This window comes from Protopterus annectens, chromosome 12.part0, assembly GCF_019279795.1.
Source record: "Protopterus annectens isolate FY-2018-M chromosome 12.part0, PAN1.0, whole genome shotgun sequence".
Taxonomy (NCBI): domain Eukaryota; kingdom Metazoa; phylum Chordata; order Ceratodontiformes; family Protopteridae; genus Protopterus; species Protopterus annectens.
Window position 1 is genome coordinate 417,051,363 of NC_056746.1, and position 17,835 is coordinate 417,069,197.

The window sequence follows — 17,835 nt, forward strand, 5'->3', positions numbered from 1 at the left end:
CTTTCTATATTATCTTTAAATGCAAGTGGTCTCGCAGATACATACAAAAAAGAAAGAGTAGTGAACTACATTATAAAATGTAGAGTGCAAATAGCTATGCTACAGGAGACACGTTTGGAAAGAAACGAGTATGTGAATTTGATAAAGATTTTCAGGATGGTTATTCAGAGGAATACTTCAAACAAATGAAGAGAGTATTTTATATTAATTGCAAGAGATGCTACAATAGTGATAGAGGAGAATAAAAAATATAATAATGGTAGATTTGTAGCACTAAGGTGCTACTGGGCAAGGGAGGAGGATTACACAGTGGCATGTATTTTTATTCCACCTAAAACTGCAATAATGGAGTTTAAGAGAATTCTGGGATAAATAATCAGCTTTCAGCAGGGAATATTACTTACAAGTGGGTACTGGAATTTGATTTGTAACAGTGAAGATGCATCTGGGGGCCCGGAAGGGAAAATGTAAAAAAAAGGAGGGTAGATTTTTGAAAAAAATATGAAAATATTTGCCATGGAAGATGTGAAATCAATAGTAGGAGTATGGAGTGAATTTACATATTATTCCCCAAGATACAGAAACTGGGCTAGGCTAGACAGAACTTATATTTCATGGGAATATGTAAATTTAATTGAAAGTTTTGATACACATCCAATAACTGTTTTAGCTTACACACCAATAATAACTAAAATAAGAATGTAGGGCAATAAAATAAAAAGGAGACACTGGCACTTTCCCACCTATCTGTTGAAAAAAAAAGAATTTAAGGAATGGGTAGTGGGAATTATTAGTAAAGACAAATGTCTTCTGAAAATATAGCTAGGGAGTAGGATAAAATGAAAGTGAAGTTTAAAAATAGGGAGCCAATAAAAGAGAGAAAAATAGGTTAACAAGAATTATTTTGAGGGACTGACAAAAGTTAAAGTAGAATAAGGGGAATCTCACATAACAAGAGGAGCAGCAATTGAAGAATGCCAAAGAGAAAATAAGGGCTTACCTTGATAATATGCATAAGTTTAAAAAGATTTCTGTTAAGCAACTGTTTTTTTTTTTTATACGTTTTTTTTTTTGTTTGTTTTTTTGATAAGTCCAGAACACAAAAACCTTTAGCACAATGACTCAGGCAAAAGAAAGCTGAAAGGGTTGTTGCCAAGCTTAGGGAACCTATAACAAAAGGAAGATAACAAAAGATCCTATGTAGGTACTAAAAATATTTTGGAAATTTTATGAAAATTTGTACAAAGCAGAGAACTATGGAAATCAAGAAAAGTTACAAATGGAAATGTTTATGGAATAATTAAATATGCCAAGGTCAGAGGCAAATGAGGCTCAATTACTAACAGGATATGAGGAGATGAGATAAAAAATGGTGATATATAACCAATCACGAAAGTCCCCATGAATAGATGGCATTCCAGTTGAACTTTGGAAGCTAGGAGGGAAAATGATAAAGATGTGGAAGATTTTGTTTAACAGTATTTTAACAGGAGCAGAAGCACCAACATCCTGGCAGAAAGCCATGGAGGTTATAATACCTAAAGAGGGTAAAGACCCAAGACATATATCTGGAGCGTTTTTCCCCGGGCCTCCGCTGAAAATTGGCTTCGTTCCAAGTCGGACTTTCCCAGTAAACAGGTGTTAAATAAATAAATAAGATCCAGTTTCATATTGGTCCTATTTTGAATCCTAAACCATGATTTTAAAGTGTTTATGTCTATAGTAGCTAAAGGAATGCCAAAGGTTTGAAAGATATGGATCAGTATGGTTTTGTGGAGGGGAGGCAAACATTTGACATTAATGGAACAATGATGATCCAGAGGGAAGCAAAATGCAAGAGAATACCTCTGTTGTTGGTAGGTCTTGATGCAGAGAAAGCATCTGACAGAGTAAACTGGGAGTTTATCAGCAGGGCAATGGAAACATTTGCATTCCCTGATAAAATTATAAAGGTGGTTAAGAAGATATACGAGTGATTAGAAGTGAAAATTAAAGTGGGTGGATTTCTCTCTGATAATTTCATTTTGAACAGAAGAACTAGGTAGGGGTGCCTTCACATTCCCCTTTGTTATTTGCATTATATTTAGTACCACTGGCAAACAATATAAAGGACTCAGAAATTCAAGGCTATAATTGGTATGGTAGTCAAGAAAACCTGGCTCTTTTTGTGGACAATATTATTTTATACCTGATAAAAACCAGAAAAGGACATTTCAATGCATTTTGAGACAGTTTCAAGTCTTTTCAGGATAAAAAAGTAATGAAGCTAAAACAAAGGCAGAAATTGTAAACTATGTACCCACACACAAACTGGTAATATCCAAATTTATAGCGACATGATAAAATGAAGTATTTAGGAGTATGGATGAAAAAAAGATTCTGGTGTGGTAGCTAAGGATATGTGGGAAGAGACTAAACAAAAGGTAATACAAACACTGAGAAATTGGAAGCTCTGTTTTATGGATATGGATAAGAAGATACAGGCAGTTAAAATGTTTTTAGTACCTTTAGTTTTATACGTAGGTCAGGCATATTTTTGTCAACCAGAGGAAAAGTTATGGTTAGCAATTAATAAAGAGCTGAAGGATTTTATCGGGGGGGGGGGGTGGAAAAAGTGAAGTGCAACAAGCTGATTCTTTCAATAGAACAAGGCAGTTTGGGATTACACAATTTGAAGAGGTATTTCAGAGCAACACAGTTAAGGCTCCTATACAAAGAACAAGTAGAAAGTTATAATTCAAATTGGAAAGGGATGATGATGAAACAGGGGTGAAGCTCAAGAATCAAGGAGAGACTGGGACTTTGGATGCAGATCCTTAAGGAGAACAATAACTGTACAGAATATTATAGTCATAAAGCAGCACAAAGTATTCTAAGAACTAAGCCAACATGGGAATGGAGAAAGGAGATCCTGACAACAGGGATGTCTGCAATTAGGGATACAGACAATAAGCAAGAGGGGCTGAAAGTTATTGGAGAAAACTGGCAAAAGAAACAAGGTACTGGGAGCAAATAATTAAAGAGTGAAAGGTAATAGAATGGGAAGAGGTCAAGACTTTATTTGGACTGCAGATTGCCTTCCCTGTCAAGGACTGATTTCAGAGTATAGGCAAAGAGAAAGAAACAAGGGGATCCAAAGAGAAAGACCAGCACTGATAGAGTTTTTAGTAGAATCTAGAACAGAAGCTGCTGTTAAAATAGAAGTAATTGGTAAAGTATATAAAATATTGCATGATAACTATAAAAATCAATCAGAGGAGGTCAGAAAGGATTGGGAAGACAGACTGGATAAGCAATTCACAAAGAAACAATTAGTGATATGTGTATGTCTCAGAAATATGCAACAAAATCTAGAAGATTTAGGATCTTTGCTTGGAAGTGGTTACATAAGTATGTTTATTCCTCAGATAGACAGCAAATGGAGTCGTGATAGGGAAGAAAAAGGTAATTGGGATAATATTTTCTGGGTTTGTAATAATTTGGCAGACTTTAAAAATTCCCTGTAGACTACTCTATTAGAAATATTTGGTAAGCAACTGGTATAACTAAGGAAATTATTTTTTCAGCTATGATACAAAATCAGAATTGCCTAGACATATTAAGGCCTTGTGGAGTCTAATTATGGCAGTTGCCAAAAAAGCAATTACTAGAAAATGGAAATTAAAGTCTAAACCAAATGTACTAGAAGTAGTGAATATAGTAAGACAGATAAAACAAAAGGAAATGGGATCTTTAGAAAAGGGTAGGAGCAAATTACAATAGGAAAAATGGGAATTGTGAGAATATATGCAGAGGAGGGATGAGGTTTAAAAGAAGGCAGGACTTGAATGAGCTATGTAATGTTTGACTGACAGTGATTGGACAGATTGCAAGTGATGTATAAAGTTTGCAAGTAAAATTCTGTCAATATGGTTTGTTTTCATTTATATAAATGTATGATTGCCTATGTTATAAGTGAATATGTAATAAACATATTTCTTTTAAAAAAAAAACTATCACCCATAGTGTCAGTTGTTGATAAGTGAGCATGGACAAGAGACCCCTTGACTTGTGTGAGTAGGTCCACCTTGTGAGGTAAATTGTGGTAATTGCCCTTAGCTAGGTGCAGAAGAGGAGGGAACCAATGCTATCTGGGCCAAAAGACCCCAGCATGATTTTGGGAGAGTGCTGTTCTATCTTGATCAGGACACTTGGTATGAGAGGAAGGGGAAGAAAGGTATAGAGAGACATCCCCTTACAGGAAAAAGAACGGGCATCCACCTCCCAGGCCAGAGGGCTTGGGACTATGTTGCAAAAAAAGAAGAAATTGTTTGCTCAGAGGGGAGGCAAAAACATCTACCTGAGGAATACCCCACTGATGGACAATGTCCGAAAACACATCTCTGTGAAGCATCTATTTGGGGTCTATAAGCTAGACCGCTTAGCTTGTCGAATGCTGAAACATCAACAGCTAAATGGCGAAAGCTTAAAATCGTGAACGGCCACTTATATAAATTTTTTCATCGGGAAAGAATTTGCTTGGCCGTTATCAGGAAACTGCCCTTTCCCCAATGTAGTGCAATCTCGTAGTTGGTATATTTAGTTAGGGAGGTGGGGGACACAGCTCCCCACTTTGCCAGGGTTTGGAAGTTTATTTTAATTTGTAACAGCCCAACAAATTTTTCCTGATGAAAAAATTTGCTTAAGTGGATGTTTGCTATTTTAAGCTTTCGCCATTTAGTGTTAATGCTTCGGCGTTCGACAAGCTAAGCAGTCGAGATTCTAATACAGACCCTCTATTTGTGAGCCTGTGTTAGGACCTGCTCAGAGAGTTTGCCACAATGTTTTGTTCAGAAGAAATATAAACAGCTTGAAGTGTTACCTGACAATGGACAGCTAGATCTCAAACTTGAAGAGCTAGTCTGCAGAGGAGGTAGAAGCATGGCCCTCCGTGCCTGTTGAAGTATCACATCCCTGTGTTATTGTCTGTAAAGACTTTGGCTCTGGAAGAAAAAGGTATGAAAAGCTTGCAGGGCCAGAAGGAGAGCTCTCATCTGCTTGATGTTGATGTAGTCTGATCTCTGATGAATGGGGCAGAGAGCCTGCACCTTGAGAGGGCCGAAAGCACCACCCACCCGTGTCTGAGGCATCCAAAAAAAGTTCATGAGAGTGCACTGGCGGCTTAAAAGGAAGCTCTGGGTTGACAGACAGTTGATGAATTCTAATTTGAGGCATGGAATAAGAAAACCTAGAAAGTCTAAAGGATGACAGTGTTGAAGCCATACTGATTTTAGGAACCACTGTAGCTTCCTCATATGGAGTCTGGCTGGAGGTAGCACAGGAATGGAGCAAACTTTGAATCACAAAGCCCTTAGAACTTCTCTGGCTGTAACTGAGACCTGAGGAAGAAGGGATTGAAAAAAGCCCTTAGAACTTCTCTGGCTGTAACTGAGACCTGAGGAAGAAGGGATTGAAAAAAGGCAATCAGAGTAAGAGCCTTGGGAGGTGGCAGGGAAACCAGCAAAGGAATGGTCTGGAGCCAACAACCGAGAAAAAACATGATCCTGAGGAGTCAGAAAGGATTTCTGAACGTTTATTGTAAATCTTAGGCTTTGCAAGAGGCAAACAGCAAAGTGAAGGTACTGAAGTATAAAATCTGGGGAGAAAGCCTGAATGAGTAGGTTGTTCAGGTAAGGAAAGCTCTGTATCTCCATCATCCCGCAAAAAGCAATCACAGGAGCAAGACATCTGGTGAAAACCCTTGGGCCAGTAGAGAGGCCAATGGGCAAAGCAGAGAACTGAAAATGCAAAGAAGAAACAGAAATGCAAATATTTCCTGAAAAGGAGATGAAAAGGAATGTGAAGATAGGCATCCTTGAGACTCAAAGACCAGGAAAGCCTGAGGTGGAAGAAACAGAAATAGATTCTGAAGGGACATCATTCAAAATAAAGGGATCTTCAGAAAGGTGTTGGGCCAAAAAATATCCAGAATGAACCTTCAGATCTCTTCTTTCCTTGAAAACAAAGACATTCTGGAATAAAACCCCTTTCCCATTTGAGGAATAAAAACAGCTTGGATGGTGCCTTGAGAGAAAAGGCCCTGAAGTACATCTAGAAAAAAGAGCAACTGTCCCCGGAGGAGACTGAGGAATGCCCAGAAAAGGAGGGAGGGATTTGGACACCATGAAGTATCCCTGACAAATGATGGACACAACTCAAGAATCCTGAGTAATACTTAACCAAATAGAATGGGACAGGGAAAGATGGAGAGACAAAGGAACCTGATGTAGGATGGAAGGAAGAAGATAGTCAGTCAGAACCTGGCTTGTCTGGAAAAGGAAGCTTCTGAGTAATAGCAGTGCGAGTAGACTTGGCAGAATGAGCCCACTTAGAACTCTTTTTACTTTTAGGAGGAGGGTAAGACTGTCTATGTACAAAAGCATGCTTAGAGGGATAATTCCTTTGAAATTTATTAATAGGGGAAACAAAAATATGCTTCAATTGCTGTAAGGCCTTAAAAAGGCTCAGCCACTGCAGATCCAAAGAGATTTTTTTTATTATCAAGGGGAGCAACTATCAATTTAGCCTTAATATCATCAGGCAAAGACTGGAGATGAAGCCAAGAGTAACGTCTCAACACATGACCAAAGGCAGCAGCTCTAGAAGAAGCATCAACTGCATCATAACTACATTTAATAGAATGGCGAGCCACTTGAAAAGAGGATCCCAACAAAGAGAGGGCTAATGCCTTCCCTTTAGAAGCATGAAGGTCAGAAATAATCTGATAGGCCTGAGAAGGAAGAGGCAAGACATACCTGGTCATATGGGTCTGGTAATTAATAGCCCCAAAAGCCAGGGTAGCAGCAGTATACACCTTTTTGCCCAGCCATTCCATGGCCCTACTGTTCTTGTCAGAAGGAAGCAATTTGGTAGAAGGCAAGAGCTTGGAAGGTTTGTCAGAAGAGACAGATACAACAGATGGGGTCAGCAGAAGGACATTTGTAAAGAAACTTGGAGTCATCAAGCACCTTATGAACCTGTCAGGCTTTTTAGGGGCTGGAGGTAGGAAATCAAGAGCCTGAGAAGCTGCTTAAAAAGTGTCGAACAGGGCAACTAGGACTGGATAGACAACAGAGGACTAAGTGGACTCCATCTATTGAAGTTCATAATACCTCTTCTGGATGTCAGAAACCTGAGTACAGTCCCATTTAAAGAATTCCATCATACAAGAGATAGTATCCCCAAGAGGAAGTTCCTGAAATGGAGAATCTAAACTAATGGAATCCTCTTCCTCAGAAACACAGACCAATGAATAAGGAATCTGAGAGGAGTAAGCCAAGGACTCTTCCCTAGAGTCCAAGTCCTCATCAGAAGAGTCCTGCCACCAAGGCCTCCAGTGAAGAAGAAGACTGGGTGGGGGCAAGAACAGAGACTCCCTGGGGAGGCTTCAAGGTCATGAATGTATTAAACAATCCATATATAAAAAGCTGCCATTCATGCTAGGGGCCTTTAGGAGCAGAGGAAATTTGTTTAGTTTTTTTTTTTTTTTTTTTTGAGAGACATCAGCACTGAAGACCTTAGGAAGTTCAGACCCTTGTCAACACTCAATATAGTGGGAATCTCCTCCCAAACAAGAATCTGCTGAATGCCCCTCAGTCCTTTGGATATTATCAGCCAAGGTTCCCCCTCAACACCTGCATAGGATGTCTGTAGACCCTCCGATGATGTGAAAGAAGCTGCATCCATGCCAGCCTCCAATGTGGATGTGGCAGAAGAATCCGATGGAACAGCCAGACAATCCTCCAGGCTTTCACCAGTTTTGAGAGAGATGATGGGGGAGGCAGTACAGCAGTCCAACTTAACATTTTTGGTCTTCTTCTTGGCAAATGGCTGCACAGTGGTGTAGTGGTTAGCATGGTCACCTCACAGTAAGAGGTTCTCCGTTTCATTTCTTGGCTGGGGTGCCTTCTGTGTAGAGTCTGCATGTCCTCCCTGTGTTTGTGTAGGTTTCCTCCTGGTGCTCTGGTTTCCTCCTATATTCCAAAGACATGCATCTGAAGCATTTCTCGCCAGGTCTCCACTAAAAACGGGCTCTGTCACAGCTGGACTTTCCCAGTAAATAAATGTTAAATAAATAAATTGGCTGAACCTTGGGATGGACAATTCCACCATTGCACTGTGTGCCAACAACTGAAGACATTGGTTCTCCAGGTAAATACACAATGAGCAGAGATGACTACAAAGGGTCTTTATGGACAAATGGCTTGACAAATCAAGCATGTAATGTGGTCGTGAGACCCATGCAAACAAAAAAGACACCGCTCGTGATAGTTCTTATGGGGTCTCCCACACTGTTTTCCCTTTCTAGATAACGCATGTAACCTCGCAAACCAAAAGAAAATAAAGAAACCCCAATGGGACACATCTGAAAATGGCTTGGTAACTAGCACAAACAAATAGCGTTCAGACAAATGATCAAAGTTAGTGTTCAGACTAGCAGCAAAGAAGTTCTGAAGTTATGTACGTCTGTATGTCACCTTTATGCTCTAAGCAGTGAGCGAGGAGCATATATGTGACATACAATGCCCTTAAAATCCTAAGGCTTTGGTATACTGGCCAAACACTGGGTTTCCCTTGGCAGGGGATCCCTTTAGTGAAGAATACTGCAACAATGTTATGGAAAGACATCAACATTTACATTTGCCCTCTCTTCTGCTGCTCACCACTGAAATGCATTAATTAGGTTAGAACAGATAAGGCTTGGTAATAAAGATCAGTTTAAAAGGCTGATCACACACATTTTTCTATGCAAAACCTTGCACAGACCTATCACAACTCACAGCCTGGCATAAACTATAATAAGATCATCTACTCTGCATTTACCAAATGTTCCAAAATCAAAAACTGGTAACAAAATAATTTGCCACTTCTTTGCTTCGTACTAGAACAGCTTTTTCCCCATTTTCTCTGAATGTTAGAAAAAACAAGAACATTTCAAAAAATTCCAAGAGAACTCATTACCCTGTCTGTCAGTGTATATAGGCCATACTCTGAACAACATAACCCAGACATCAGAAACTTTACTAAACAATATTTTGCACTATCTTCAGTTAGTATTTCGTAATAATAATTAATGCACAGCACTACCAACGAAAACAATAATGAAGCTCACAGTAGAGAAAATATGCAAGTAATATTGCCTGACAAGTTATGTGTTAATGCATAATTAATACCTGCCTAAGGGTGTTATGAGGCCCAACGCCATAGGGCACTAATTACACATTAAGACACACCCTGTCAGGCATTATTATGTTTAGAGAATGGGATCTCTGTAAAATTGTTGCGTTTTACTTATTTATTTTTTAATACTATATTTTTTGTATATTTTTGATGTAAAATAGTTCTTCTGCCTAATGTTTCAAACATGCTGTAGTATATGTTAATGGTACTGGAGGAAGCATTTTACATCAAAAATATATAAAAAGATATGTTGAAGTAAGAGGGCGAGAGCCGCATACCTCTCAACCTCTTACACCACCACCCAAAAATAGGGACAAATTTTAAATACTGCTTTTACAAACAGAAAGTTGACAGAATAACAGGTTTTGTGTTATTGCATGCATTTTCTGAAGGGAATGAAGTCTGAAATTCAAATGCCTGTCATTATTTTCTGTCTTCATTTCTCAATGCTTTGGCCAGTGATTTCCAGAAGACCAACATTTTATGAGGACCATACCAAAAATATGAGGCACAAATCTGTACAGTTGAGAGGTACATAACCGCTACTGGGCATTTCTGAACCAACAAGAAGCTGAAGGTAACGCACAACTATTTTTTCCAGAGAGTCCCTCTATAAAATTGTTTTACGTACCCCCCCATCTCAACATGCATAATTTGCTCAGTATGGACAATGATGGACCCTTCTCTTGTCCTGGTTTATTATATAACTGTTAACCATTTTAAGGATACAGCTGATGAACATGAAAGGGTAATCACAAAGAACAGACTGATAAAATCTGTGAAACTAGAAGAATGATTACAACACTGCCTTCCTGCTTACAAGGAAAACTGTTGACATTTAACAGAAATGGTTATTATTTCAGTTGCTGATATATGGGCAGGTAACCTAAGACAGAGTTATCAAATGCTGCTGTGGCCAAGGATCGCTGTCTCACACACACACACACACACACACACACACACACACACACACACACACACACAGTCTCTTCTGCATTCACACACACTTGCACACAGTCTTCTGCTTTTATGGATGCATTCACTCACATATTCAAACAAACACACGCATACACATGCACACACTTTTTTTTTTGCATTCGCTAAACAGCAAAAGCGTTGTTTAGAAAGTGTAAAATAACTCAATCGATCTCACTTTCACTCACATGCTCGCTGTTTAGTGTGTGTAAAATAGCTCAATCAATCTCACTTTCACACACACACAGTCTCTTCTGCTTTTTTGCATGCAGTCACTCACATACGCAAGCAGAAAAACACACTCATACACATACTTTTTCTATATATATTTTTTTACATTCGCTAAACAGCAAACGCGCTGTTTAGCGAGTGTAAAATAACAGCTCAGTCGATCTTACTTTCATTCACATGCGGAAATAAACACACACGCAGTTTTTCTTTTACTTTTTTTTTTTTTACATTTTACACTTGCTAAACAGCAGATGCGCTGTCCAGCAAGCATAAAATAATAGCTGCCGTCAGGGTTTTTTCAGTCTGAGCTCCACGGCAGCTTGATTTTTCGGCCGTGAAGTGGCAGACTCATTTTCCAGCAGGCATTACTTGTACACTAATACCTTGTTGGAGAAGGTTCGTTCTTCAATCAGGGTGCTAATGTACAGTTTGCCCATTCTCTAACATATTGTATGCTCTACATTACTTTCTTCCTAGTACACAGCCTGAATGATATGCTGAATAATATGGATCGGATTACTATTAGTTAAAGATTATGAGCAGATTCATCCTTGTCAACTAATAACTGCAGGCTAAAGTTTTTTCATACTACTAGCTCCTCCCCTTTCATTAGTATTGCTCTTCCACCCTGCTTCCTAGCAAGATCTCAAGTTTGACACTTGTAAATGGGAAGTACAGCAACAAAATAACCAGCAATAATACTGCAGACTGTGTCTCCCTTAATGTTTATGAGTATGAACCTGCTAGTAATCCATACCTATAGTAATGGTAAGTATATAACTTTTGCATCCAGTTTTAGGAAGTCCATTATTGTCAACCAGGAGGACAGAATCCTACATTTATCAAACTGTGTGATCATGAGAATATGTCCTAAGATAACTGAAACTCCATGGGAAGATCAAAATGTAGAGATCATAGGGGGTGCGCATAACACAAAACCTGGAAATAGACATTTAAAAAAACTCTTATATTTAATAGGTGGGAATAATAACTTCTTATAATGGCTACACTAAACACATTATTTTAGAATGTGAATGACCTCACAGGTATAGACAAAAAGTTAAGATTATTGAAATAAATCAAGAAACGCAGAGTGCAAAGAGCAATGCTACAGGAGACACATTTGGAAAGAAGTGAGCATGTGAATTTGATAAGGAAAGTATTTCAGGAAGGATATCAGGAATACCAGGGACAAAGGAAAAGGCCAGTACTTTATACTAAAGCTTGCTAAAGGAACCCCAACAGTGATAGAAGAGGAAACAAAGACAGTAATGGTAGATTTGTGGCAGTAATGGGCCAATGGCAAGGGAAGAGGATTACACTAACATTTTTTTATATTCTACCTAAAACTGCTATTATGGAGCATACGAAATTTTTGTGACAAATGAACACCTTTCAGCAGGGAATATTACTTATAGGTGGGGAATGGAACGAGATTTGCAATAGTAAGGATGTATCTGGGGGACTGAGAAGCAGAGGAATACAGAAATCATTAAAAATCAGAAATGGAAATATTTACAGAAGACTTAAGTATGCCAAGGTTAGAGGTTGATGATTCTCAACAATTAACAGTTAAGATAGGAAGAGATAAGATAAAAATGGTGATGTATAATCAATCTGCAGAATGTCTCCAGGAATAGATGGCATTCCTGTGGAAGTTTGGAAGGTACAAAGTAAGAAAATGATAATGATCTGGAAGGTTTTGTTGAATAGTATCAAAGTTACCACAGCTTTCTTCCAGGATGTTGATGCATCAACATCCTTGAAGAAAGCTATGGTGGCTTTGATACCTAAAGACGTAAAGACCCATCAACATACCTCTCAACCTGTTAGCACAAGAAATTTGGACAAAGCCAAAAATAATTGCTTTTATAATCGTAGAAAGTTGATAGAATAACAGGTTTTGCATTAGAAACGATTTTTTGAAAAGTATGAAGTCTGAAACTCAAATGTCTCAATATTTTCTGAATTTTATCCTCACCAATTTGCCAAAAATTGGCCAGTAAAAAAATTCTGTGAGAAACAGACTATAAATACAAGGCAAAAATCTGGACGGTTGAGAGGTATGTCCATCAAACCCAGCTTTCCTATATCCCATTTCAATTTTAACATGTTTACATCTATAATAGCTAAAAGAATGACAAAGGTGTTGCCAAAACTGATAGATATGGATTATTGTGGTATAGTGGAGCGAAGGTAAACATGTCACAACATTAACAGAACAATGATGAATCAGGGGAAGCATAATGCAAGAAAACACTGCTGCTGTTGATGAGTCTTCATGCAGAGAATGCATTCAACAGAGTAAGGTGTGATTTTACGATTAGAGCAAGAGAAATATCTAAATTCCTTGATACAATAATAAGGTTAATTAGGAGGCTCCATGAGGGATCAGAGGCAGGCCACGGTGGTGCTGAGGTTAGCACTGTCACCTTACAGCAAGATCATCTCTGGTTCGATTCTTGGCTGGAGTGCCTTCTGTGCAGAGTCTGCATGTCCTCCCTGCGGTCAAGTGAATCCTTAAAAACATGCAGGCAGGTGCGTGTGAGTATGCGTGTGCCTTCTGTGAAGGTTGGGCACCAGGATGGCAACTCGACACTGTAAAAACACTATTGCCAATCAATCTGTGGACCAGTGATCTGCTATGGTGACCCCTTACCGGGAAAAGCCGAAAGACATTGCTATGAGGGAACAGAGGCAAAAATTGAAGTGCGAGGGTTCCTCTCTAGTAAGTTGTGTCTAGACATAGGAAACAGGCAGGGGTGTCCTCTTTCTCCTTTGTTATTTGATTATATTAAGAGCCATTGGCAAAGAAAATAAAAGGACTCAGAAATTCAAGGATGCAATTGGTATGGCAGTCAAAAAAAGTTGGCTTTATTTGCAGATATTTTGCACCTGATAAAAACAGAAAAGGACATCCCACTGTTGTGGAACATTCTGAGACAATTTCAAGTTTTTTCAGGATATAAAATTAATGAAAAGAAAAAAAAAGGCTATAGCTGTAAATTATGTACCAGCACATGAATTAGTCCAGCAATAACCATTTTTATGGAGACATTCTAAAATAAAGTGCTTAGGTTGGGTTAAAAACGATTATGTTATTGCATCTAAGGATGTGTGGGAAGAGACTAATCAAAATATAATAAAAACTGAGAAACTAGAAGCCTGTGTTTATGGATATGGATAGCAAGTTAAAAGCAGTGACAATGTTTTAGTCCCTTTATTTTCATATACAGGTCAGGCATATTTTTACCAACCAGAAGAGAAACTCTGGACAGTAATTAATAAGGAGATGAAGGATTCTACCTGGGAGGGAAGACGGCAAGGATCAAGTGGGATAAGATGATCCTTCCAGTAGAACAAGGTGGTTCAGAATTACCTGATTTGAACTGATATTTTAGAGCTACACAATTAAGGCTCAGATACATAACACAAGCAGAAAGCTATACTTCAAAGTAAAACGCGATGATGATGATGAAGCAGAAGGGAAATTCAAGAAATTAGGACAGAGTGAGATTGGGGAGGCAGATTCTTAAGGAGAATATCAACAGCCATAAAGAATATTATATTTATAAAGTAGAAGAAAGTATTCTTACAACTAAGTCGACATGAGAATGAAGAAAGGAGATTCTGCCAATAGGAATGACTGCAATTAGGGATGCGGAGAATAGGCAAGAAGGGGCTGGAATTTACTGGAGAAAACTGGCAAAATAAGCAAGACATTGAGACCAAATAGCTAGAAATAGAAAGGTAAAAGAATAAGAAGAATCCAAAAAGACATTTGGACTGCAGGCTAGAGACTGCCTTCCCTATCAGGGATTGATATCACAGTATAGGCAAAGAGAAAGGGATCTGGGAATCCTAAGTGATACACCTGCTCTGGTAGAATTTTTAGTTGAGTCTAGAAAAGAAGCTGCTGCTAAAAATGGATAATTAACAGGACATCCAAATACTGCACAATAACTTCAGAAATCAGAGGAGGTTAGAAAAGAATGAGAAAAAAAAGAGATTGGTCAAGCAATTCACAAGAAAAGAGTAAAAGAATATATGTATGGCTCCCAAATATGCAACAAAGCCTAGAAGATTTAGTATTTTTACTTGGATGTGTTTACATAGATATTTGTTATATCACAAGAAGACTCCAAAGAGTTTTTCCTCAGGCAGATGGCAAATGTTGGAGGTGTGATGGGGAATAAAGAGGTAACTGAGAACATTAATTTTCGGAGTGTTGGCAGACTTAAAAAATTTCCTATAGAGTACTCTGTCAGAAATACTGGGTGAGCAAATATTACTGAGCTGAGATACTAGATCTGAATTGCATAGACAAAAAAATATTAGAAAATGGAAATCAAATTCTAAACCGACTGTACTTGAAGTAGTGAATATTGCAACAGATATAAAAAATGGAAGTGGGATCTTTAGAAAAGTATAGGAGCAAATTACATAAAAAATGGAAATTATGGGAACAATGCATGCAGAATGTTTTGTAGGAGGAGTGAGATTTAAGGGAAGGCATGAATTCAGCAATTTATGTAATGCTGGATTGATGACAATTGTATAAAAATGTATGTGATGTGTAATGTTTGTAACTATTAACATGTTAATATAACTTGTTTTCTTTTATATGAATGTATGTCTGCCTATGTCTTAAGTGATAATTCAATGAACTTACTGAAAAAGATGTAGAGAACACATCCAGATGCGTCTTGAAAGTATTAACTGAAGCCCTTCTAGCTGTTGCACAAATATCAGCCAAGGATGCTTTTTTTCCTGAAAAAGACTTTTGGCTAGAGAAGAGACTGCCTCTCATATGTGCTATAAGCACAGTACATGTTATATTTTTTTCACTGCAAAATTTTATGCAATCAGAAAGTAATCTAGATAAACAGACTTTAAAAATGTTTGATGTCAGATTTTGTTAGAAAATGAGGCAACTAACTGTCGGTCTTTTCTGACTGGTTTGGTCCTGTCCACATAGCATCTTAGGTGTCCGTGGACATTCATGCAGTGTAATAAGTATACCACTTTTGTTAAAATACAAAAGAATACAGATTAAGTCAACTGATGGATTTTAATTTGTTTCAGTGGCTACTTTATGCATAAAAAGGAAATTGGTTCACAAAGGCGCTCTGTCCTTGAAGAAGACTAGATAATTACATACTAATTTACATATGGCCTGTAATTCAGAAATCCCTCAAAGAAAATGGCCATTAGATTTTTTTTTCCTTAAAGACATACTTCAAATCAGCTTTAAAAACAGGTTCAAAAGAAGGTAAGGTCAACCTTTCCAGCAAGACAAATCCCATGGAGAGAGAGGCTCCTTACAGTGTGGTTAGAAGAAGCTTGTATCACTGAGAAAGAAGCTGAAGCTGAATAAATGGAGCCTTGATGGAAGTTAGATATAGCAGAAGACATACTTCAACAGATGAATAACTTAGTTCTGTATCAAAATTTTGAGAATGTTCTAAACCTTTGGGTGCAGCCCAAACATTCTCATTTACTCTTGTACATTTTGCTAGTACTGCATCTTTGAACAGCAGTAAGGATCTGGACCATCCTAAATGGTTGTGTAGATTACCTGGACATTACTGGAAATAGAGTGCCCATGTTGGCAGCTAAAGGAAGTGAAGGTCTGGATGAGGCTTTCCATACTGCTGAGTCAAAGGGTTTTGAAGCACCTCAAGGCTTCTCCAGCACATATGGCCAAAGAAAAGGAAGATTTGTCATGGCCAAAATGGGCTTTATTTTAAAAAAACTTTGGACTTTTCTGCCTTTCTGTACAGACTTCAGATTAAGAGGAAATGTGAGGAAGTATAAAGATGATCTAGACACCACTCCTGGATGATGGAATTCCATGGAAGATCCCTCCAGAGGAGAAATTAGGGAAAGCAGACACTGCATTTAGTATTTGTTAGAGATGCAAATAGGTCACATCAAGGCTTCTCCAGTGCTGCAGCAATACAGGTAGGCTGGGACTTGCATGGCATCAGCAAGCACAACTGATCCTATCGGCCAAACAAAAAACTTACCCAGGAACACAACTGCCTATAACAAAGCAATAACATAAGTCAACTCCAACTCTCATCCTTCTTTCTTAATACAGGGAATTAGAGCAAGTTCTGTTTCCTTGTTTGTGTACCATACCACTGCAATGTTGTTGGTCTGGAAAGCAACTACACCCTGCGGTAGTGAGTCCTAAAACACCGTCAAAACTGATAATGGCTGGTTCCTTCACTGAAATAAACACATTCTATGAACACCTTCAGGAATGCATGGATCATGCAATCCCAAATAAAACCAAGTACCAATCCTCCAAAGGCAGACGTCCTGTCTGGTGGACCCCAGCCATAAACAAACTATACAATAGAAGGAGGAAGCTACTACATGATAGAGCAAAATCCCCAAAAGGGAAGGCATCCCTAATCAGTATTAGCAAAAAACTACGGGCACTCATAAAAGCGTCTAAGGCCAGCTTCGAGAGAAAAATTGCACAGGACACTAAGGATAATCACAAGGCTTTCTTTAGTTACGTTAGGAACCTGGGTGGGAATTCCCAGATATGCTCAGAATTAGTCCAAAATGACAAAAAATACACTGAACCCACAGACATTGCCAACATCCTAGCTGACAGGTTCAGCGCAAACTTCTCCGCCCCCTCCCCACCAAAAGGGCAAATATCTATCCCAGCAGAGTGCTGCCCCCCTGACATCTCAGATGCTCAGGTAAGAGCTGCCCTCTCCAAAGCAAAAAAATACAGCATCAATGGGACCAGACTGTGTCCCAGGCTGCATCCTACATGAACTCCAAGAAGAGCTAAACCCAAACATAAAACTACTGTTCAATCTCAGCCTTACTATAGGATATGTACCCAAAGAGTGGCGTACAGCAACAGTGGTCCCTCTCCACAAAGGTGGTGCCTCAACGGATCCTGGAAACTATCGCCCCATAAGCCTGACTAGCTCGATCTGCAAAGCTATGGAAAGGATCATCATGGACCTCATAAATAAAGATATTGGGGACCTACAGACACTGGATCCTACCCAGTTCAGCTTTGTCAAGGGCAGATCCTGCCTCTTAAACCTGGTTGATTTCTTTGAAACAGTCACTAAGGCCATTGACGAGGGGAAGGTGGTCCACACAGCCTACCTGGACCTCGCAAAAGCCTTCGATACAATACCCCACTCGATCATTACAGATAAGCTAACTAGCTTAAATATAAACCCCTATGTCACTAGATGGGTTGCAAACTGGCTCAAGGACAGAACCCACATGGTTAGAATTGCTGGAGCCATGTCAGACTCCAAACCAGTTACAAGTGGCGTCCAACAAGGCTCAGTCCTGGGACCTCTCTTGTTCGGTATATATTTCACGGAGGTACAGGCCAACACGGAAGGACTGTGGCTGACCAAG